The sequence below is a fragment of the Echinops telfairi genome, unplaced genomic scaffold (genome assembly GCF_000313985.2).
Source record: "Echinops telfairi isolate 266 unplaced genomic scaffold, ASM31398v2 ScPeMD7_7407;HRSCAF=8445, whole genome shotgun sequence".
Taxonomy (NCBI): Eukaryota; Metazoa; Chordata; class Mammalia; order Afrosoricida; family Tenrecidae; genus Echinops; species Echinops telfairi.
In genome coordinates, this window is record NW_022111307.1 from 6,963,294 (window position 1) to 6,984,476 (window position 21,183).

The 21,183-nt window shown below is 44.1% G+C and overlaps 1 protein-coding gene and 1 pseudogene across 1 annotated transcript in view; both read right to left on the reverse strand.

The window, feature by feature from the left end:
• MAP3K13 (mitogen-activated protein kinase kinase kinase 13) overlaps positions 1–21,183 on the reverse strand; it is a 172,247-nt gene that overhangs the window by 121,410 nt on the left and 29,654 nt on the right. The window lies entirely within an intron of this gene.
• Positions 18,360–18,835, reverse strand: LOC115871817 (annotated as a pseudogene).

The following is a 21,183-nucleotide window of genomic DNA, read 5'->3' on the forward strand; positions in this document are numbered from 1 at the left end:
CCCCCCTCTCTATATCAATGAGAAATTTACTCCACCTACTCTCTTGAGTACTATAACTTTATTGTTAACATCTTGAAATCAGGTACCGTAAGTCATCCAAGTTGTTCTTCTTCTTCAAGATTATGTTAGCAATTCTAGATCCTTTCTATTTCCACAGAAAGGTGGGGATTAGCTTGCTGATTTCTTCAAAAATGCCTTCTGAGATTTTGACAGGTATTTCATTGAAACTGTGGATTAATTTCGGGAGAATTGGGATCTTAACAACAATGAGTTTTCTGGTCCATGCCCTTAGTGTATTATACTATTTATCTTGGTCTTCTTTCATTTCAGTCAGCAATATTTTGTGGTTTTTAATATAGTCTTGTGATCTATTTAAATATTTATCTCTACATATTTGACATTTTTAATGGTGATGTTTTAACTGATTTTCTCATTGTTTTCATTGCCATGGTTGAGTCTAATATAGTTTTAAATATCTGACTATGTAATCTGTGATTTTGCTAAACTCAGTCATTAGTCCAAGTGGATTTTATTTTGTAGATTCTAGAGGGTTTCTATACACACAATCATCTCATGAATGAATCATGATCGTTTCACTTCTTTTCTGAACTTTACTCCTTTTCTTTTTTTCTCTCACTTTATCATATTGACCCCGTAACAACAACAACAACAAAAGTCCATTACCACCAAATCAATTCCTACTTATGCAACCTGCAGGGCAGGGGCTTTAAACAACCTCTACACTAGACTGTCCCAGCTTTCTACTTATCACGGCACCCCCAGGGCCCCGGTGGGCCCCATAGGAAGCACTCAATATACATCAATACACCTAATCTTTATAATAGCCCCATGTGATTCATATTTTACAGAAAATAAAACTGCAGCCCAGATACATATAACTTGCCCAGTCAAGATATGAGCACGATTATAGATCTAGAATTCACGTTCGGGCAGGTTACTTCAGAGTCTACCTATAGCCAATGGCTTATCAACTTGGAAAAACCAGAGGCACAAAACAAAAATGTACTCAAAGCAATGACTGAAAAAACTCACTACAGGCAAAGAATGCAACCAATTCAAAGAAGAAGAAAAAAAGTGATGCTCAGCCCCACTCATAATGAGAAATATACAAATATGCTGAAGTCATTTAAATCTATTCAACCAAAGCCAAATCAAAGTGCTGTCACAGCGACCCTCTGTGTGCACACTAGAACTACCCGGGAGGGTGTCAAGGCTGTGAATCTTTGCAGAGCAGCCAGCCTCATCTTGCTCCCTCAGAGTGGCTGATGGGATTCAACCACCTGCCTTGCAGTTAGCAGCCTGATGATTAACCCTGGCAAAAAGCTAAAGGTCAAATAACACTCTCAGTTGGCAAAGATATAGGAAACAATACGCATCTATTGCTGGCAGAACATAAATCAGTACAATTTCTATGTAAGGATTAGATACTATCTATGGCAGTAAAACCAGGCCAAGGATAGCAAGACTTCTCTCTCATGTTATCAAGAGAGACCAATCCCTGGCAAAGGGCATCATGCTTAGTAAAGAGCATCTTGCTTGGGAGAGAGGCAACAAAAAAGAGGAAGGACTGACACAGTGGCGGCGGCAAGGGCTCCGACATGAGAACCACGGGGAGGCTGGCGTAGGACCAGTGGCATTTCCTTCGCTGTGCACAAGGTCGCTATGAGTCGGACCGACTCGGTGACACCCAACAGCGACAACAACAGGACACCTTTTGCTCTAGCGTTTCTGCTTCAGGGAACATATCACACGGGGCTATTACATGCAAGTATAAAAATGACAGCTGCCAGCTTCGCCATGGTTTATAACCAACAGCGAGCCTCCTGACAACCACCAAAGCAGCCATCGCTGAAAAAAGCCCCCTGGTTTTGGTGGTACAATTAGGTGCCTCGGCGTATACTGGAGTATATATGGTAGTTAGATAAACAACAGTATATCTATACCATGAAATACTATGCAACTACTTAAAGGGGAGGAAGCTCTCTCTGTACTGATATGGGAACAAAGGCAACATAAACAAGAAGGAGTCGGACAACCGAAAAGTGGATGAAGGGAGAAGTCGGACAGGGCAAGATATCACAAAATACCCATTTGTAAACTATCAAGGGCTCATGCGGGAGGGGGGAGCAGGGAGGGAGGGGAAAAATGAGGACCTAATGTCGGGGGTTTAAATGGAGAGAAAATGTTTTGAGAAACGATGTACAAATGCGCTTTACACAATTGATGTGTGTATGGATTGGGATAACAGTTGTATGAGCCCCTAATAAAATGTTAAAAATAAATAAATAAAGTAATACAAAAAACAAACAAACAAACAAACAAAACAAGAAGGAGTCAAGAAGTCATGGGAAATTTTCACTATCTTCTGACTTCATTTTCCATGAACTTCTGAATGTCCGTCATAGTAAGAGACAGAAGGAGCTTTTGTGGCTGTTGTTTAATTAAGAATAATATATGTAAGAAGAGACCCATGTCTAAGGACCCATGTCGCCCTGGGTGTTCCCTTACACACCCACCAGGAAACTCTGCAAGGAGAGCATGATTTGGGGCCACTGAAGTCCAGGAGCTGACCACTAGGGGACTGGGGGGGACGGTGAAGAATTTTCACCGTGGCCCTTTTTGTGTGTTTTGTCCTCTGAACCAGGTGAACAGATCATCTACGGAAAAAGTGAAACCGTGCTGAAAAATAAATTTTAACGACACCAATTGACATTAGTTTATTCATACAACAAATATTTACCAAGTCAGGTAGATACTCTGCTGGGCACCAGTGATACAGCAAGGCAGAGTTCTCACCCTAAGAGAACTTGCATTCTCGTTGGAGAGGCCAAATACAAATGCACACGCACGCGCGCACACACAGAGGACATTTTTATTTTAAAAGCAAAATTAAATTATTTGCAGTGCACTTACTATTTTAAAAAGTAACTCAGGGGGAAGGGGCAAAGAACCATGCGGTGGAGGGGAGAGGAACTATTTTATGTAGGGCAGTCCAGAGGCTTCTCTGAGAAAGCACCATTGGAGTAGACCCGAGGGAAGGGAGGGAGGAACCGTGTAGAGGGAAGAGATTTCCAGGCAACAAAGACCCTGAGGCAGGGACAGGCGTGGTGTGTTCTAGAATCAGCAAAGACATTTGGCAGCTGGAGCAGAAGGAGAGAGAAGATCAGGGATGGAAAAAGGTGGTCAGAAGCCGGATCCTGCGAGCTGTTGCAGACCCTGGAGAAGGGTTTGCATGATACAGGCAGTGGCAGTAAGTTTGTTTGAGTTTGTCTTTTTAATTCCCAAAGGGACTCAGTTACGATCTAGCCAGTTCACCACCTGTATCGCCTTCCAGGATGTTAAAAGATTGAAATATGTCCAACCCCGTTCGCAAATAGCTGCAATCCTGGTAAATAGTATCACCTGCTGGGCTGGCTCCACTCCCAGGACCACCCCCCTGCCTCCCCACAACCATCTCAGGACTCACCAAACAGCCAAATCAGTGGCCTGGCCCAGCGGGGACTGTGGAATTGAGTTAGTCAGCTCAAAGGCATGGAATCACAGAGTTAGCAAACTGCAGTCTGAGCCAAAGTTTTCCCTCATTACAGTCCTAGAGCCCATTTAGAACTGCCCTAGCCACAATGGGTGGATGGATGAATTGTGGTAAGAGCTGTACAAACCCCCAATAAAATGATTTAAAAATAAAAAAGAACTGTCCTAGGTTCTATCCCACCAAGAGCAGGTGTGTGGTGGGGTATGATGTGGTGGGCCCTGGGGTGGGGTTGGGGGCAATAGCAGACTCTGGGATCCAGGGACAGCAGACATAAATAAGGCAGGCTGGGATTGGAGACGGCACGTCCCTGAGGTCTGAGATGACGACAGAAAAGGTGGCAGCCGAGTGAACTTCTTCTCCACATACCACCTCTCTCCTCGGCACTCCCCGAGTACTTTGATAGATGACTGGCTAATGATTAATCAGGCTTTAGAACGTTTAGATATTAACCACAACAAATTGTTTCTATAGTCAAACTCCATAAAATTATCATGTGTGGGGAGGGTTTTTGTTGTTTGTTTTGGTAAAATAAATACACACATATATATAATTTCAGCAAAGGGCTAATAGAAAGTATAAACTGTTGAGACAACAAATGTGATCTGTATTCTCACAGCTGCGCTCAGTAGGTCACAATGCTTGTGTAACAGCGCGCAGTTTCTGGAATCTTTATCTCACCCTAGGATTACAACAGCTGAAACACAGTAACCCCAGCTCCGTAAGTGGAGCTCACTTGACACACCACCGTTTGGGAAACTGCGTCAGGGAACCTCGATGTCCGGATCTGAAACACAGATCCCTCCCAAGTTCATGAGATTTCTGGGGCCGCTCCCCACTTCCATCTCTTTCACAAAGATCCTCCTCTTTTAAAATACATTCGGCTGCTCTCGCATCTAGGACCCCAGTGGCTTCTTACATTGCCTTCAGTTGCACTCCATTCGCATCCACTAACTTTCTTCCATCGCCCACACCCCCCTGTGAATGGCTCGCGAGATGACTACGTCTCCACCAACTTACATCTGTACCATGGACCTCATCTGAAAAGACAGCAATGGCATGGCACACCCAGGGAAATCCAGGCATGACTAAGAACTCACCCAAGTCTGGGCACCAGAGGGTCACTGGTTGACCTTTACCTTCTGACTGCCCACATTTACACCCAACTAAAGACGAGACTCCAAGAAAGACCTCATTTTACGCACATGCAACCTGGTTTAGCCCAACACTGCTGAGACACTTCACGCTATACCTTTCAGTCTTTTCAACGCGACAACTCAGGAAACGCTGACCTGTTTTCACCAGGATGTTCAATATAAAAAAAGTTAGAGCGAGGTAGGACACGGACTTAATTCTAGACGGGCATTGCTCTTACAACCCTTTCTACATGAAGATGTCCCAGTATTAAAAACACCAAAATCCTACTTACGCCACCGCAAACCAAAGTCCGGGCAGCCAGTGCGAAGCCAGTGGCAGCCAGTCACCTGCGTCCTCACAGAGTAAACGTTGCTTGCGCCGTGGCCGCTTCTGGATCAGGTTCACACTGATACACATTTACAGAAGCTGCCACCCATCAGGACCGGTGGGAGGGTTTGTTCAGTTAACTCCTGCTTGAGAACCACTTATCAGCAACTTCTCAAAGGCCAAGTTCAGTATGCTTACAGAGACAAATGCAAGCAAGAACACAGAGAAAGCCTGAAAACTCTCCCGTCATCCTGGGTGGTTTGGGATTTGACCTCAGAGAGGGACGTCTTTCCCGTGCATTGCTGGGGGAGCGCTGGGGGCCGGGAGCAGGGTCCGCCCAACTCCAGAAGCCGTGCTTGCTTTCTTGCATCCAAGTTCTCCTCCCTCTTCGGAACCTGGCCCCGTCACCTTGCTACCAAAAGCAGTTCACCAGACTTTTTCCCAGGTTCAAGTTGTCAGCGTCAGCTTTAGCAGCTGATCACACCCCACTGCACCCCCAGGCTCATCCTCTGTCCTAGGAAGTCTCCTTTTTAGCCTACCAGCATCCACTTAGCTCCCAACACCTCATCTAAGTTGTTAGGGGCCAAACGTGAAGATCCAGAATGGAGTTCTAGAACTGGCTACTCAACCCTGATCCATGGATTAATACACGCTGGGACATGCGAAGGGCCCTGGCGGCGCAGTGGCTGCGCGTTGGACTGCAATCCGCAGGGTCCGCCGTTCAAAACCACCAGCAACTCCACAGGAGAAAGACAGTTAGTCTGGGAAACCCACAGGGGTCGCTATGAGTCGGCATTGGCTCGCTGGCAGTGCGTTTGGTTTGGGGGCACGTCGGAAGAGCCCTGGCGGTGTAGTGGCTGCACGTTGAGCTGTGATCGGCTTGGCCCGCACTCCTGAGGCACGAGGTGCTCCAGCAGGTAGACAGGCCGCCCTGCTCTCCTCTGCAGTCACTCTCAGAACCCCCAGGGGCAGTTCTACCCTCCCCCACCGTGTTGCGAGGGGTTGGAATTGACTTGATGGCAGTAAGTTTGGCTAGTTTGGGGGTTTGGGACATGTGTTTGATCAGTTTTACTGAATGCAAGAAATGACACTGGCAGGCTATCTCAAAAGATGAGTAAGGGGGTTGGGGCAGGAGAAAGGATGGTGGGGGAAAACAAGCCACGTGGAGCACTGGTGGTTGTGGTACAGGCATCCAGGGGATGCTGCAATCAAAGATAAGGCCCCCTCCACTCACGTACTTCCGCAATCCAAGAACCCTTTGCTCAACTAAACGGACATTCCATGATACCCACAGGATCGCTGAATACAAATGTGTGCAAATAAGCAAATGTGGTGAAGAAAGCTGATGGTGCCCGGCTATCAAAAGATACAGTGCCTGGGGTCTTAAAGGCTTGAAGGTAAACAAGCGACCATCTAGCTCAGAAGCAACAAAGCCCATGTGGAAGTAGCACACCAGCCGGTGTGATCACCAGGGGTCGAAGGGACCAGGTATCAAGCACCAAAGAACAAAAAATCATATCAGCATGAATGAGGGGGAGTGCAAGATGGGGACCCAATGCCCATCTGTACATCCTTTGCAGAGGGGTCTGGGAAGGAGACGAGTCACTCAGGATGCAATGTAGCATTGATGAAACACACAACTTTTCTCTAGTTCATAAATGCTTCCTCCGCCTCCCCCTACTATCATGATCCCAATTCTACCTTACAAACCTAGTTAGACCAGAGGATGTACAGTGGTGCAGATAGGAACTGGAAACACAGGGAATCCAGGAAGATGAACCCCTCAGGACCAGTGGTGAGAGTGGTGATACCAGGAAGGTAGAGGGAAGGGGGTGTGTGAAGGGGGAACCGATCACAGGTCCTACATATAACCTCCTCCCTGGGAGATGGGCAACAGAAAAGTGGGTGAAGGGAGACGTCTGGCAGTGTAAGATATGATAAAATAATAATAATTTATAAATTATCAAGGGTTCATGAGGGAGGGGGGAGTGGGAAGGAAGGGGGGAAAATGAGTTGCTGATGCCAGGGGCTTAAGTGGAGAGCAAATGTTTTGAGAACGATGAGGGCAACGAATGTACAAGTGTGCTTTACACAATTGATGTATGTATGGATTGTGTTAAGAGTTGTATAAGCTCCAATAAAATGATTTTTAAAAAAAGAAAAGAAAAAAGAAGAAACCCTCACACACACACACACACCCAAAAAAGATAAGGCTGCTATGTCTCATTGATAAAGAATGATCAAGTGGGGGTAGGGAAAGCAAGCTGTAAGCAGTATATTTGGAATGTAGCTATTTGTGGGCGTTTTGTTGGTGTTGGTGTTCTACTGTGTGTGTGTGTGTGTGTGTGTGTGTGTGTGTGTGTGTGTGTGCAAGCAGACAATGTCTCTAGCTAAAGGCCCCCCAGAAACTAGGGGCAGGGGTGGCTGCTAGGGAATGAGTCTGGATAGCTGGGGCCAGGGCTAGGAAGGAGACATAGCTCCCTTTTGAATTTGGACCCAGCCTGGTATTACCTTCTCAAAAATAATTTGCTATGATGCGCAACTCTAGAGTAGCTCCTAGAGTCAAAAATGACAGTGATTTGGTGAAGACCAAATAAAGCCTGCAGTTTAGCTCACAATCCACTAGTCATCAAGTCGGCGCCAGGTCACAGCAACCTAGAGGACAGAGCAGAACTGGTACAGAGGCTACACATCGTCCAGGGTCAGCGAGCCTCTGGGCCCCAGCAGCCAGTGGGTTCGAACGGCTGACCTTGCAGTTAGCAGCCTCATGCATAGCCACCACACCATGAGGGCTCCTGCTGGAGATTAGACTATTAACTAGTCATTACATTAACTCCTAACTCCTTAGTTTTGCCAAATGAGCCATGGTTATACTGACATTAGGAAAAACTGGATGAGGATTAGATAGGAACTTTCTGTACTACTTTTACAATTTTTATGTAAACCTAAAATGATTGTTTAAAAATTTTACTAAAACAGTAAATAAGTAGGCATTTTAAAAGGTATCAGGGTAGCTATAACAAAAATGGCTTAGAGAGGGGAGAGGTTAGAGCCCAAGAGACCAAATGGGGAGCTGTAGTAATCTTGGCATGAGGCAAAGAAAAGAGCTAACAGATCTGAGACACATTTCAAAAGAAAAAATAAATCAACAAAATATTTGCCCCAGCAATGAGAGAGAAGAATAATGATACTATTGGAGGGGGAGGATATTAGAGGAGGAAACTGGTTTAAACGAGAATGCGTTTCATTTAATTAATAATTACCCTGCCAGGTGAGGAGTGCTGGTGGTGTAGTGGTTACGTATTGATCTGCTAACTGCAAGGTCAGTGGTTCGAAACCACCAGCTGCTCCTTGGGAGAAAGAAGAGAGTTTCTATCCCCGTAAAGAGTCTCAGAAACCCACAGGGGCAGTTCTACCCTGTTCTACAGGGTCGCTGTGAGTCAGAATTGACTTGATGTCCGAGAGATTGGACCCTACCAGGCGAGGAGCCCTGATAGGGAAGTCGGTTACTCGTTGGGCTGCTAACAGCAAGGTCAGCAGCGATTTGAGCCCACGAGTGGGAGGATGAGGCTTTCTGCTCCTGTTAAGAGTCACAGCCTTGGACACCCCCAATGAATAGCCCACTCTATCCCATAGGGTTGCTATGAGATGGAATTGACTTGATGGCAGTGGGTTGGCACTTCCAGGCATTCTGCACAGCACTGGAGATTTAACAGTTTCTCCAATGTATACCGCCACGTATGATAAAACCCTATACTGTCCTCCTGGATTTGTCCAAGAGGCTTTGGATATACAGGCGAGGGCTCAGGTGAAGGGCAGGACTGGGGAGGTGGATACCCAAGGAGGAAGTGGACGCTGACTGAGCTGTGGGGCAGCAAGGATAAGAGAGCATTGGCAAAGAAGACAAGGAGGAATGGCCCCTGAGTAATGAAAAGAAGCGGCATGATGTAGTTTCCTAGTAGCCAAGACAAAAGAAAGATGTAAAAGGAAGAGTCTGTCCAGTGTACTGTCCCAGAAATCAAAGATACACAAGCAGCTGGCTGAGAGAGAGAGAGAGAGCAGTCGTTGATGCCAGAGGAGGCAGGTCACTCAAAAGACCCCTCTCACTTGCAGCAAAGTCTGATGGAACCTGGAATTCAGAAGTCAATCTTTCTGACAAAGACACACTTCTGATGTACAGGAATCCTTTGGGAAACAGGATTCCCTCTCTCACCATGCGTCTCAAACGAGGCCATTTGAAGCTCTTTCTGTCGCACCGGCTTTCTTTTTGGGGAAATACAGTGGCACAGAGCAGAAAGCAAGTCGGGCATGAACTCTTGAGACAGAATTGAGATTTCAAGCATAGAGTTCTTCAGTGGTGTTCCTCTCAAGCTTCGCTCCTAACTTCTCGGGCCCCCAATCACTTTCCACTTCCTTAAGGAGACAGGTGGCTGAGAACCTGGCAAGCACCGGCACGGCGGCCAGCTTCACTGAGCTTGTGCGTGCTCTGAAAACACAGGATACCTGTCATTTACAACATGAGTTTATGAACCATGGCCTCCCGTGGCTAATTACAATAACAAAGAGTACAAAAATCTTGAGTTTATCAAATGTATTTGCCATTCCTTTGCAATTGAATCCTACGTTGACAACAATACATTGTTTATCCTCTTATGTGCGTAGCTAGAACTTAGCTACACACTTGGAAGGCAGTCACAGCCATGTAACTATACCCCAATGCTGTACTCTTCACGGAAGCAGGAAGCGGACGGTCACATGTTCGTCTTGATGGGCGGCTTGTGGGTTTGAAACACTGAGCTCTCGGTTAGGAATCGAGCATTTAACCACTCCGCCACCAAGGTGCCTGCATACACACATATATGTATATATACTTTACAAATATACATATATCTACATACATGTGCACATGCATTTATACACGAGTGTACAAATCAACATAAACCTATATACATATCTACATGCGCACATTAAAGACACAAAAGTGTGACTGTGCGTTAAGTTTTTCTTTAATCATTTTAGTGGGGGCTCACACAACTCTTATCACAATCCATCCATCCATCCATTGTGTCAAGCACATAGGTACATTTGTTGGCATCATCATTCTTAAAACATTTGCTTTCTACTTGAGCCCTTTGTATCAACTCCTCATTTTTCTCTCCTTCGCCGTTGCCCCCTCTCTCATGAACCCTTGATAATTTATAAATTATTATTATTTTGTCATATCTTACACTGCCCAACGTCTCCCTTCACCACTTTTCTGTTGTCCGTCCCCCAGGCGTTAAGTTCTAATTTCTACAAAAGCAACTGAAATCTAGATTTTTGTGCTGAGCACAGTGTGCCAATCAAGTGGAACTGTGGCTTTCCCTGCAGTCCTCTGCCAAGTGGAGTAAGATGCTACTTTCGCATCAAATCTTCCTAAACCAGGCTAAGGGCCAGCCTGAAAGCTTTGCTCTGATGTTTTCCATCTGATTTTAAACAGCCACAAAGCCATCCGGGCACTCAGTAAAGAACTCACACTAAGCCTCTGGGTCGAAAGCCATTAGCACAGGCAGTGCGTTACATAACGGGCACCTGAGTGCCTCCACTGAAGCTGCTGTGAGGAACTAACTACGGTGGGTTAGTGATTTTCCTACCGCCAATTGGCTAGTCTGATGTCATTTGGGTGGAGAAATTAATACCGTTATTCATTACCCTAGTATATTTCTGATACTTAAGAACATTTGCCGTTTAAAAGAAGATCATTTTTAAGGATTGCCAAAATAAGCCAGCTTCGTGAAGGGAGACGTCGGACAGGGCAAGATATGACAAAATACCAATTTATAAACTATCAAGGGCTCATGAGGGAGGGGGGAGCAGGGAGGGAGGGGAAAAATGAGGACCTAATGCCGGGGGTTTAAGTGGAGAGAAAATGTTTTGAGAATGATGTACAAATGCGCTTTACACAATTGATGTGTGTATGGATTGCGATAACAGTTGTATGAGCCCCTAATAAAATGTTTTTTTAAAAAAAAAGCCAGCTTCTTTCCCCAATGTTTAGATTTCTAAACTAAAAGTTACTTACATTGCAAATAAGCTTTCATGACCTCATCTAGTATACACTGTCTGGAAGTACCTCTTGAGACTAAGAAACAAAAATGGAATGCAATACTACACCCGGGAGATGGGATTTCGGCTCTCATTACTAATTCATTCAGCAGAGGCTGTTGGTTCTCACAATTAAGAATAACCAGAGGCACCTTGTCATCTTCTTAGCATCATCTGCTGACAAGTTTCCAGGGAGTTCTGCTATAATGATCCTGTTATGCAAAAGCACTTGGAATTGCTCTCTTAAGTAATAACACCTTATTTTCTTTTCCCCTTGGTCTTCATCACCACGAGATTATGTCATGAACCTTCAAGGAGTTCCTTTTTGCTTTAAAAAGGCATCCAGGGAATGTGAATTTATACAAACACGTTGAATGCCAATTAAATGGACTAGTTAATTGTGTGATTTGACACTTCTGAGAGAAGTTGGAGACATCGGTGTGTGTACTCCCAGCATACTGCCGAGCAGAGCATCTTAGTGGGGAATGAATGTGTTACAGCCCGTCCCAAACAGGAGCTCCCAGGCGAGATGCCGAGTTTTATTTCTGTACCACGGTGTCTTATACAAACAATAGCTGTCATTGTCTGTGTGTGCTAGGATATGTAAAAGGATAGAAACACTGATAGAGAAACTCTTGCCTTTGTATACCAAACACACATAGAAATGTGTGTTGAAAAAGTTTGTAGTAAATAAAAACAGGAATGTCCCAAAAGTCTCTCAATACATTCACCTACTAATAAATCCTGGAGTATGTGTACAATGGATGTGATCAACGTAGACGTGATATGGAATGTCGTATAATGGTGATGACTAACAAACAATAGCTAAATGTTGGATACAAAGTAAATGCCAGGAAAAGAGATACAATGTGATTTTTTTTATAAAGTTCAAAAGCATGTTGAGTTAGTTAATTGTGCCAGCCTGGCCGATAATCACATGTGGGTCTGGTTGAAAGGTGGAGGGATAATGGGTGGTGAAGCCTCGCCTTTCTAGTTCTCGGGTCTCTTGTTTTGTGATGGTTGTATCGGGTGCAGCTGCCTTAGCAGTTCCCTGCTTCAGCTTGCAAGATTGACTTCCTACAAGACATCCCCAAGGAGAAGCCGCATGGACCTATCCCGATGCAGCCCTGGGTGCTGGAGCAGCCGTGTGGAGACCCTTGCCAGTGCTGAGATGCTTACACGTTCATGGACTCAGCTTTCCTCCTGCAGTCGGCATCATTGCCTCTGTTTTGTGAGGTGGAGAACTTTGTGGACTGGTGTTGGGTTAATGGGTTAATGTTGGACTTGTGGGTTTGGGCAGAATTGGGTTAGGATGTTTTCGTGATGCACCTTTTCTTTACATAAAACTCTCTTATACATGAGTCGCTGTGGATTTGTTTTTCCAAAGTACCTAGACTAATACACATGTAAAAATTAATATGTTGTTGCGGGAGATACAGATGTATGAGAAAGCCAGGAAAATGTGTGAGGAAGATGAGGATTGAGACAAAGCTCGGAATTTGGTTTTCTCCGAAAAGCTCAGGGAGGAGCAACGGGAGATGTCAGAGGTGATGCCAACGTAGCGTCTCCTCCACCAGCTCTTCTGTGAGCCTTATCTAGACTACACATCTTCTAAGTATTCTGTAATGTCACTAATGGGCATCTTTTTCAGAGGCTCGGTTTCACCCAGAGCTAGGTCGTGAGTACATCTGCCATCTCTGGAGCAGTCTCAGGTCCACAGCAAAGGAGGGGCAGCAGCTCTACGGGACACTGAAGGCCATTCTGAATCCTTCTCAAAGGCCCTCCAGACAGAACGCCAGCAGATTCTGGAAGCTATCAAAAAAATAATCATTAAAAGTAAAATGAAATTCAACAGACCATCATTTTATGAGACACCATATGTGCAGATGCTTACAGCTAATGAAATATAGATTTCAAGCACTCAGGACTGAGAAATCGGCAGCCCTTAGGAAGAAGAACTCCATGCGATTTTCTAAGCCGCCAACATGGTATTGTGGTTAGCCCGCACAAAAGACACTTACAGAATAACAATACTTTAATTCATCGTGTATATCTAACAAGGTTTGCCTTGTCAAATGCCTGTCTGTTTGTCAATGTCATTTAAGGACAGGATTATTGAGCTTCGGGAGCAAGAACAGAGTCTGTTTGGATGGAAATAGCCACGGAGAAAAACATGATGGAAATGATTTTCAGAATCCCTGCCTGCACTGCTGTGCCTTGAATCCCGTGGAGGGGCATTCTACGGGGTGGGAGGATGTTCTGACAAGCTCAAGCGCTGTGATAGACCACAAAGCTAGAGGCTTAATGTCCCGATGCCCTGAATGTGTTGTTTTCGTATTTGAACTATAAAAGGGACTCGTTCTGAACTCTGCTTTTTAACTTAAAAAAAGCCAGGTAAAAGTAGATAAGTTTCTGTTTGCGCAAAGGCTCTTTTCCCCCTTTAAGTTTTAAAGGGTGAATGACCTTGCTGGAATTCCCCTGGCTGGTCTGGAAACCTGGCAGTTTCAAACAGACACTGCTCTCACATGATCCCTTAGAATGGCATGCCAAGTGTGACCTGTCCCTCTACCTTGAACCTGGCTGTTATATCACAGATACACCTGTGGTCTTGACACAAAAAGAAAGTCTTTTCTTTTCCCTCTTAGGCCATTTAAGAAAAGATCTCATTTAAATACACTTGGCATTATAAGGTTAGAGAATCAATTATACACAGAAACACCACATATTCACCAAATTCCAGAAATTTACCCTTGAGACAGCTTGACACAAAGGCAGGCCCAGAAACTACATCACGCTGACGTGAGAATCCAAGTTCATCTTTAATTTCTGTTACATTAGTATGAAAACCAAGCCAAACCTGCTCCAGACGGCCACCGCGGTCTCCCGTGGAGCAGGTGGTATGGAAGCAGCAAGTTTGGGGCTGGCTGCGGAGGGCTCAGCCATGGGACTTCCCGGGCTCTTTCCATCAGTATAACTCACACCCACTGCCGCAAGTAGACTCAGACTCAGAGTGGCCCTGCACAGGGATTCACAGACTGTTCATCTTTCCAGGGAACAATAGCCTCATCGTTTTCACACCGAGCGACTGATGGGTTTGAACTGCTGACCTTGCTTTTAGTGGTCCAACTCAGAACCCACTAGACCACCTGGGGCCCCTTTAAGATAACCACAAGGGCTAAAATATTGAGATTTTTAGATAGTTATACGAATGGTTTTATTTTGGTTTTACATTAGTGGAAAATGTAAACTTACTGCCATCTAATCCATGCCAACTCACAGTGACCCTATAAAACAGAGTAGAGCTGCCTGCCCCTGTGGGTTTCTAAGACCATAACTCTCCCTCAAAGAACTCATTTTCTCCACAGCTAGTGGTTTCGAACTGCTGACCCCTCAGTTAGCAGCCTAACCTGTAACCACTATGCCAACCACGTGCCCAAGTTTTCTTTTACTTTTTACATTAGAACTACTTAAAAATCTAGATGAGATAAAGTGCTTACAGTTCTGCCTGATTCAGAATTTCCAAAATGCCCATTATTAACAATAAGTTATTTCAGACTTACTATAAAAAAGCTTATGGGGCAGCTGCCCTTCCCCTAGTGAAGCAGTTTAAGAGACTAACCCTACCCCACTGAAAAACAATAGGGAGTCAGGAGCAACAGTGAGGGCATGATGTATAATGGAAACAAAATATCTCCCCCACCGAGGCCACACCCCTAGTTTCACTTCCCTCCCTCATCTCAGAAGGTGAAAGTACAATCAGTATTGCCCTGGGATTGTCGCCCAGTCACCTGGCTTACACTCCTTTCAAGGCAGGAAAACAAACTATCGTTTCACAAGCTGAGTCACTCAAATATCAAGGCACAACACATTGGTGTTTCAGGGCTGAGAAGAAAGGCACACTGGAAAAAGCAGTTTTCAGGGAAAATTCATTCGAGGAAGCAGTGCTTTTGGATATCTGTCCTAGGACATCACAATATACTGCTTGACAACTGTGCTGGAATCTTCTCAGTGATGACCATTCTCTTAAATACAAGGCTTTAAGCCATGAGCATACCTCACAGTAACCGAAGGATGGAAGTACAAGTCTGGCCAGTTGTGTTAGACAGGGTTCTCTAGAGAAACAAAACCAAGACACGTATGATTTTAGATAGATAGGTAGATAGATAGATAGATAGATAGATAGATAGATAGATAGATAGATAGATGATAGATAGATAGGTAGGTAGATAGGTGATAGATAGATAGATAGATAGATAGATAGATAGATAGATAGATAGAACACAAAGAAATAAGCAAACAGCTAATTAGTCCACAAAGCAGTACAGAGGGCTCAGTTCAACTCACTTCCGTGAGACAGTCAATACACTGGCAGTCCTCCAACTCACAAGGGCTTCCAGGTATAAGTCAAGGACACAGACGGCCGAGTCCTCTGTAGAGCAATTCAGGCAATCCAGTCACAGGCAGCAAACAGCAGGGCAGGTCACCAACAGTCAGCCAAATGAGAGGGTCTGACAGTCCCCAGCTCAAGTGATGTATACACCAGCAGTGTGGCAAAGTAGGTCTTGAAGGAACATCAAACTATAGCAACATAGTCCAAGGGTTGGGTGTCCCACAGGTAGTGTAGCTCACAAGTTGAGGCAGAGAATCAGCCAAGGCAGACACACATTGGTCCAATCATCAAAGAGCAAGAGTCAAGAAAGGCGAAGCTCGCAGAGCCATTTATTCCTCCGCCCTTCAATTAAATGCCCTACAGTGAATCCCACACTTGTTCATTAGCCAAGTTGGCACAATAAACCTACCTATTATACCAGTCTTTTGTGTTCATGCTCACAATGTTTCCTATCCCCACTCCTTCCAGTTTAGAAAAGAGCAGTGACCCACTGCCACCAAGTCCATTCCACCTCACAACAAAGCAGCCCCATAGAGCTCCTGAAACTAAATCTTTATAGGAGCAGGTAGCCTCATCTTTCTCCTGCAAAGCAGCTGCTGGGTTTGAACTGCTGTCCTTGTAGCTAGCAGCACAAGGCATATCCCACTGTACTACCAGCCTCCAAAATAAACTTACTGCCATCGAGCCAATTCTGACTTGTAATGACCCTATAGAACAGGGCAGAATTGCCCCTGTGGGTTTCCAAAACTGTAGCTTCTTTTATGGGAGTAGGAAGCCTCATCTTTCTCCCACAGAGTGGCTGGGGGTTTCAAACTGCTGACCTTGCAGTATTAGCAGCCCAATGCATAACCACTTTGCCACCAGGGCTTCTGGCACTACTAGGGCACCTATTAAAAAAAAAAAATCAAAAACCAACCTCACTGCCATCAAGTTGATTCTGAGACATAGTGACCTATAAGACAGACTAGAACCGCCTCTGTAAGTTCCTGAGACTTATAACTCCTTCCGGGAGCAGAAAGCCACACCTTAAAGAGTAATAAATGAGAAGAAAAAAAGAGAGCAATAAATGAGATACTAAAACATTGGGAGCCCTGCTGGTTTGGCGGATTAGTGTGGGGCTGCTAACCACAAGGTTGGTGGGAGAAAGAGGAGGCTGTCTGCTTCAGTAAAGAAGTATAATCATAGCAACCTACAGGGGCTGCTCCCCCACCTGTTCCATAGGGCCACTATGAATCAGAATTGATTCCATGGTAGTGATTTTTTTGTTTTGTTTTTTAATACCAGGTCCACTGCAACCCTGAAGTTTTCAGATGAAGCTGGGATAAAAATGTGATGGGTGGAGGTGGGGAGAGAGAGAAAAAAATGAGATAATTGTTTTTCTACAAGACTTTTCCTTTTGTCTCTGTACCTCCCTATTCATATCCAGTCAGCAAAACATGAGAGATGAAAAAAAATTAAAACTTTGATATTATTTTGGAAATATTAATAAAATATTTAGCATAAATAATTCATCATTATTCCCTGACTTTTACTTCCCCAAAATTTTCTTTTGAAGTTTTGCTATAGAGAGCGATGACTTAAGGAACAAAAATTAAAATCTTGGTAGTTGCTATTCTCTGGGGAATTTCTCTTCTTTTATCCTTTACAAATGTTTAGCTCAGATATAAGAAGGAAGAAAAACAATAAAGTTTTGTTTTCACCTTAAAAAATAAAAATATAAACTATTCAATGAAGATATTTTAACTTTTCTTATGTTTAGTAGAAATATACCAAACCTATATCAACTCACAATTTCTACATGTACCATTCAATGATATTAGTTACATATGTCACATTGGTTCATTCTCACTATTCTCATATTTCTACCTATATTTTTTATCAACATTTAGACTGACTGTATCATAAGTGGAGGAATGCTCATTAAAAACCTACACTATGTGGCTGATAAGACTTTGCTTGCGAAAAGCAAAGAGGATTGAAATACTGCTGAAGTTCACAGAACACAACCTATAATATGGATTGCATCTCAATGTAAAAAAAAACAAAAAATCCTCACAATTGGACAAATAAATACTATCACGGTCAATGGAGAAGAGATTGAAATCGTCAGATTTTGGACCCACAATTAATGCTCATGGAAACACCAGTGAAAAAAGCCAAACGATGCTATGCATCGGGCCAATGTGCTCTCTGGCTGTTGGGGGCCATCAAGTTGGCTCTGACCTGGAGCAACCCTGTGTACAGCGGAAGGAAACCCTTTGGTCCGGTGCCGTCCCCACAACTGTTTCTCTATGTGAGCCCATTGTTGCGGCCACTTTGTCCATCCAGCTCCTTAGCGCCTTCCTCTTTTTAGTTGCCCCTCTATTTTACAATCATGATGTCCTTCTCCAGGGACTGGTCTCTCCTGGCATGGCCAAAGTATGTCAGATGAAGTCTTACCATCCTTATCTTTAAGGAGCACTCTGGGAGAAAAACAGATTTGTCTCCCCTTGAGCAGTCCATAGTTCTTTCAATATTCTTCTCCAGCGCCACAATTCAAACATCAGTTCTCCTTCACTCTTCCTTATTCGTGTCCAACTTTCACATGCACGAGGCAATGGAAAATACCATGCCTTGGGCTAGGCATACCTTAGTCCTCAAAGAAATGTCCTTCCTTTACAATACTCTGAAGAGGCCTTGTGCAGCAGATTTACCCAATGCAACTCTTCCTTTGATCGCTTGACTGCTGCTTCTGTGAGCATTGACTGTGGATCCAAACAAGACAAAATTCTTCACAACCTCAACCTTTTCTCCGTGTATCATGATGTTACCTATTAGTCCCGTTCTAAGGAGTTGATTTTCTTTTTCTCTTTTTCTAGTTAAGCAGTGATTTTATTGCTCAAGTTCATACACAAATGTATGCAACCAGGCAGAGGCTGTGGATGGTTCACACTTCCAATGAGGAGGGAGAATTCTCTTTGTTTCGTAGCATTGAGCGATTCGATTAATTTGACCCTCGATCAAAATCAGCTGGAATCTAGCTTATCCTTTCTGTTCCTCTCTAGATGCTTCCAAATAATAACCACCTTCGAAATCAAATGGTCGAGGTCCTCAAGAAGATCAGAGCAAGTCCTGTGGACTTCAGGATCCTCAGGATTTTATTGCCTGTCACAAGATGCACTTGTGCGGTCATGTGCATCTCTTAGGATCATACCCATTTGGGAAAGAGTCAAACCCTTCTTGACCAGTATGTAGCTCTGCTCCTTCCCAACGTCGTCGTCCATCAACTTCTGCCAGGTGAGGGCACTGGGACAATAGGGCAGAGCTGACTGGGACAGGTCCTTCCCAGGAGCATGCATGTGACCCATGATGGTGGCAGTCAGCAGTGGAAAAAAAAGGGGGGGGGGTGAGGGAGGAATACTGCAGGCTGGATGTTGGCTTTCTTTACATTATGGATTATGTATGGATTGGTTTTCTTTACCATGGATTATGACAATGGAGGTATAATCCATTCTGAAGGCTGAAATCTTTGATCTTCACTAGCAAGTGCTTCAAGTCCTTCTCCCTTTACGCAAGCAGGGTTGTGTCATCTGCCTATTGCAGGCTGTTAATGAACCTCCCCCCAATCCGGATGCCACACTCATCTTCATATACTCCAGCTTCTCAGGTGATTTGTGCAGCACAGAGTTTGAATAAGTAAGGAGAGGATGCAACTCTTACACACACTTTTCGTGATTTTTCAGTCATGCAACATTACCTTGTTCTGTTTGCACAGCTGTCTCTTGATCCACAAGTTCTCCATGAGCACAATGAATGTTCTGGAACTTCTAGTCTTCTCAATGCTAATCATAGATTTTTTTCGTTATCCACACAGTCAAATGCCTTGGCCTAGTCAATAAAACACAAGTCAACATCTTCTGGTATCCTCCGCTTTCAGTCAAGATTCATCTGGCATCAGTAATGATATCCTTTGCTCCACGTCATCTTCTGAATCAGGCCCGAATCTCTTGGCAGTTTCCTGAAATGGATTGCAGCAACTGTTGTGGGATGATGTTCGGCAAAGTTTTACTTGTGTGTGATATCAATGATTATTCTATAATTTGAGTATTCTATGGGGTCACCTTTCTTTGGGATGGGTACAAATAAGGATCTCTTCCAGTCAGTTGACCAAGTAGCTATCTTCCAGATTTCCTGGCACACACAAGTAAGTGCATCCAGTGCTTCATTAGCTTGCTGAAACGCTTCAATTAGTCTTCCATCAAATCCGGGAGGCTTGCTTTGGGCAAAGGCATTTGGTGCAGCTTAAACTTTTTCCTTCAGCACCATTGGTTCTTGCTCATATGCTACCTACCGAAACGGTGGAATGTTGACTAGTTCTTTGGTACAGTGACTCCATGTATTCTTTCTCTTTTCCTTTGATACCTTGTGCATCATTCAATATTTTGCCCATTGAATCTTTCAGTATAGCAACACAAGGCTTGAATTTTTTCCTTGAGTAGTTTCAGTCCTTCCTTTTTGGTTTTTCTAACTCTAGGTCTTTGCACATTCATTACGATATTTTACTTTGTCTTCTTGAGCTGCCCTTTGAAATTTTCTGTTTTGCTCTTTGACTTCATCATTTCTTCCATTTTCTCCAGCTACTCTACAATTAAGAGAAAATCTCAGAGGCTCTTCTGATATCCACTGGATCTTTTCTTTCTTTTTTGTCATTCTTGACTTTAGTGACCTTTTGATTTCTTCATGAATGGATGGTCTTGATGTCCTTCCCACAGTTCATCAGGTCTTATCTTATGTCATTCATCTTAAATGAAGCAAATCTGTTTTTGAGATGTTCTCAAAATTCTGGTGGGATAGACTAAAGGTCATCTTTTGGCTTCAGGGACTTATTTTCACTTTCTTCAGCTTTAACCTGAACTTACATGGGAGCAATTGATGATCTGTTCTACAGTCAGCCCATGGCCTGGTTTTAGCTGCTGATATTGAGCTTCTCCATTATCTCTACCCACAGATGTAGTCAATTTGATTTCTGTGTATTTCATCTGGAGAAGTCCATGTGTATAGTCACCTTTTGTGCTGCTGAAGAAAAGCATTTGCTGTGAACAAGTCATTGGTCTTGCAAAATTCTATCATGTGATTGCCAGCTTCTATCACCAAGACCATGTTTTTCAACTACTGTTCCTTCTTGTTTCCAACTTTTGCATTCCAATAGCTAATAATTATCAATGCATGTTGATTGCATGTGTGATCAATTTCAGACTCAAGACGTTGAAGAGGCCAACAAACGATCCTTGAACTAACTACAAACTTCCCTTTCTTGTTGTGTTTTGATTTGCTCTTTGTCAGTGGTCTGGTGTTGTTGGTTTTGTTGTACATTGATGCTTGGTTTTGCTCTGTCTTGTTTTTGTGCATGTGATTATCTCTGCAGGTCTGTCTAAATAAGATAGACTGGATGAAAAATCCGGAGGAGGAAACAACAGGACCGACAGTTTCGGGGGGACATGGGATAAGGGGAGGTGGGGGGAAAGGAAGTGGTGTTTTAACAAACCCAGGGACAAGGGAACAACAAGTGATCCAAATTGGTGGTGAGGTGGGTGTGGGAGGCCTGGTAGGGCATGATCAAGGGGAATGTAACAAAGAGGAATCGCTGAAACCCTGGTGGGGACTGAGCATGATAGTGGGACAGGAGGAAAGTCAAGGGAAATAGAGGAAAGAGCTG